This window comes from Cariama cristata, unplaced genomic scaffold (assembly GCF_000690535.1).
Source record: "Cariama cristata isolate BGI_N322 unplaced genomic scaffold, ASM69053v1 scaffold9936, whole genome shotgun sequence".
Taxonomy (NCBI): Eukaryota; Metazoa; Chordata; class Aves; order Cariamiformes; family Cariamidae; genus Cariama; species Cariama cristata.
The window spans coordinates 1-4,122 of record NW_009621525.1 but is presented as its reverse complement, the minus strand read 5'-3'; the positions used below and the strand labels follow the sequence as shown (position 1 = coordinate 4,122).

At 37.7% G+C, this 4,122-nt stretch overlaps 1 protein-coding gene across 1 annotated transcript in view; it reads right to left on the bottom strand.

Moving 5' to 3' along the window:
• LOC104163105 (GTP-binding protein Di-Ras2) overlaps nt 1-4,122 on the bottom strand; it is a 15,097-nt gene extending 10,975 nt beyond the window's left edge. The window contains exon 1 of the mRNA XM_009701993.1: nt 4,055-4,122. The gene's annotated coding sequence lies outside the window, so the exon portion shown is untranslated. The remainder of the gene's footprint in view (nt 1-4,054) is intronic.

The window sequence follows — 4,122 nt, the reverse complement described above, 5'->3', positions numbered from 1 at the left end:
AGCCCAAATAATACCCATCCAAAACAATGTGGCTTAAACTGAGAATATCAGTATCTGTCTTGCTGTCCTAACTGAGCGTGGTAAGTACCCCCAAAAACCCTACCAGCCACTATAATACATTTTGCAACTGGTTTGTTGGACACTGACTTGTGAATAGGTTAATGCAGTGGATTCCAGGAAGGATCCCTGACAAGTAATTAAGTAATGCAATCGCATTGTTGATATGCTTCCAGGCACTAGTAAGAAGCCCATGCTTCTACTGAAAATTTTCTGCAAATCAGAAAGGCTTGAAAACCAGCCATCAAAGTATAACTGTGGGGTATGATACAGGAACAATTGCATTCTGATAGGAGTTTGTAAATGTTCACAAGAAGCTATTTGCTGTCTATGATGTGCAAATACCTTAACCTGGTTTGGGGGCGAAATTTTATTTATTTTTCTTTTTACTCCAAAGCGTACTTTCTTTAAGAATTAATTTGCAAATCTGCATCTCAGGACTTTCACAAAACTGAACGCTTTTTTTATTGATTTTTTTCTTTTTTTAAACAGAAAAGCAATTTCATACTAATCTTCGTCACTGCCCCAGCTTTCAATACTTTCTGTTCTGAAGTATGAAAGGTAGGTTTAGCCTTTAGAGTAGTTTATTCTCAATTCGTGTTTATTTTCCATGTAGCAGTGTACAAAATTATAAAAACTATATTCTAAAGATGAAAAAAATACTTTCTTAGTAACACATGGTAGCATTTTAACATTCAAATGAACAAATAGGGAAAACTGTAATGTTTTTTGGTTGGGTTCACAGCAAAATTTTAGCTATTGCAAACTCAGAACTACTGGACATTTTGGGAAGGAAACATCTGCAGTCCAGGAATGGATTTTCTCTTTTCATATGGCTCCTTTACTACATACAGATTTTAAATGAGGATGCTAAAAGGCTGTCATAACTTCATTGACACTTATTCAGATTCAACTAAAACCAATTCCATTACCTGCAGTCAAGGTGAGGGTGATTGCATTTTGCTGCCATAGCATACTGCGGCCCTGCACAGTCAGAGAAATCAGAGACTGATTTTCCTTTCAGATACAGAAGTCTAACATTCAACTCAAATTTATTTGTTCAAGAGCAGGTGCCTGACCTCGGTGTGAGTGGAAAAGTGCATTTGTCACAGACTTGACACACCCTTTTTGACATTTTGCTCTTGTCTTCCTTCGAAATTCATTTCAAGAGTTATACAGTAATCAATATTTTGTGATTAAAAAGAAATCAATATAGTTTTTTCAAAAAGGCAAAATAAAGGATATTCTGTTTCAATTCATATGTAGAGTTGCATTGTCACTTGGTGGGTCTTTTCCACTGTCTTTCCAGCAGTAAGATAAGACAATTTTATGCATATTTAAATTTTAGTGCAACAATAAGAATGCAGTGAAAGTATCTGTTCATTGATACTTAGAAACCTTTCTTCCGGTGAAGAGTAAAAAATAACAAGTTGAAAATATTTTCTGAGAATTTTTTTTTCCTGATACGTTTAAGGAAATTTTTCATTTAAAAGGGAAGTAATATTGCTAACATTTTCTATTCGTGTTTCACAAAATTGCCTTTTTTCCTCCTCTATGTAATACTGATAATTGCTGAATTAGGCCTAGTAAGTATGAAGGGGAAAGTAACAAACGTTTGGAATCACCCTACATACCAAGTCAAATCTCCCATAGCAAATATTATTTCATTCTAAGTCTACAAATGGCCTGATACTCACACGCAGTGTGGGACCTGGAACATTCAAACACGGTTTATTGTATGTTACAGAATAGTTACTGAGGTACACTGCAAATTGAAAGCAATTCAATGTAGTATGCAAATCAAAACCATAAAAAAGCAAGAAAATAATCAGGTTATAAAGAGAAAGAAGTAGAGGACAAGGGAATATGGAATTGAATGTGGCCATTCTGTAGGAGTATCTTTGAACCAGAACACTGTTTATTGCAGGACTTTAAAGTAAGCTAAATTTGAGGCAATAGCGCACACTCGGACACAATGAAAGTGTGAGTTTTTACTTTTTCACACATGATGGTGGGATCTTTAGATGGGCAGGTGTGTTGGTTATCACAAAAGAAAGTCATCAGGTGATCTTCAAAGGAAACTAGAAACAGCACTAGTAACAACTTCAGGAACAGTATCGTCAGTTTATATATTACGCACTATTTTTGTTGGTACTACAGAGGCCACAGTGTTGATGTAATATAATCTTGACCACCTGGACAGAAGAAGCCATGCCTCTGAACTCCAATCATCTTCCAAAGAGCTCTGCTCTGCACTGTGAGAAGGGGATATTATTCAACCTGATCACCATCAGAGCGTGTGTGTTTGCTAGTGTAAACAACAGTGCAGCACTAGCTAGAAGAAAAAAATGCTTTCATTTGGCTCTGATGAGAGATGTGTGGAAAACTCTGTTTCCAAAGACCCTGACCCACTTGCAAAGAGACTTTCTAATGCAGGCAACTTCCAGTGAAAAGTAAGAATGCTATTTAATACCAAAAGAGACCTTCTGGATTATTAAATTCAATCCTTTGTGATTGTAGGCAACCATTTCACATAATCCCTTTCACCAAGTTCTAACCTAAAAGCATTTAGAGTCTTTTCTTTCTATTACTTCAATGAAAAGGTATTTTCAGAACCTTGCTGCTTTAACGGTTTGAAACCTTCCAGCCTAAGTGTATTCACAGCCCATTTATACCGATTTGTTCTTCTCTTTTCCCAGGGATGAAGATAAATAGCTGTACATCGCAATCATTCCTCCAGTTCCGTGGGGCCATTGATTTGCAGCTGTGTATTTGAACCTGCTCCATGTTTGGACAGTTCTTCATGCAAGAGCTTCAGAAATCTGGTGTGCAGCACAAGAGAGAGCATGAAACCTGGAGGGGTACCACATTTCATAGCCCCCGAACAATGGCATGGATGCCATTCTGCAAGAACTGGGCACTACTTCCTTTAGCAAGCACAGCTGGACCCCTGGGGACAGCTCCTGAATGTGAGTGAAGTCCGTCAGTCAGAACAGTAAAAAGAGAGGGAAGCCATAATAGCCCTCTGACCCAGAATTAAAAATTGTGAGACCTGCATACATTCGAGATACAGTAAACTGTAAACACTGGCAAGGGTGTAACAGCGATTAGTTGCAAAACCTTCGATTACATGGAAAGGTGTGGGGATGCACACATTACATACCTCTACGTCTGGGCATTTATAAACATGGCAGATATGTATTCATGTATGACTAGGTACTCAAGAAAACAAGACATTCAGAAAATGTTTTAAAAATAAAATACATCAAATCTTACTGGGCTCATCCAGCTGTGATTGCTACAGCATACAGAGCATCCCACATTTCAGAGGGAAGGTAGCAAGACAGTAAGTATTATTAAACCTGGATTCAGCCACTCACATACACTTCAGAATGGCCTTTCATGATTTATTTTCTTCCATTCAATTGACAGAGGCACAATGTACTGAACAAATAAAATATTGCCTGCCTGTCTGTGGAATGCTGCAAAGTTGTATTTGTTTCAAAGAAAGCAGCACCTGGGGTGTTTTATTCAGACTCAATATTTTTGTATTCTTTCATCACGTAAGTTAAAATGTAGCTTTCATTTTAGAAAAATTAATCTCTCCCTAAGCCACTGCAGCTGCAGCGGTATAAACTAGGGCAAAATTCAGCATACCAAATTTTAATGAAAGACAGTTTAAAAAAAAGGTTATGAAGTCATTACTAGCACCCCAGTACACAGAAAAATGATGTTGTTTAACCGGTCAGTATGCATATGACCAACTTCTGGCTTCCTTGTCAGCCCCAGCTTATAGCATGCCATGTTCTCTACATAAGATATATGCTTAGATCAAATCTTGCAGTTGCAGCTCACACAAAACTCTATTGACTTCAGTGGAATTTTGCCCGAGTGAGGACTGTGGATTTTGGCCAAAGGAAATAAAGACCTCTAATCTCAATGCAAAGCTCCACTTATTGTGCGAGGTGATGTAGGAAAACAATAGAAAAAAATTTACCTGTATAGGAACAGAAAGCTCCAAATGCTCTTCAGTTTCTGCCTGTCATCGCACCAGCTGTTCACCCT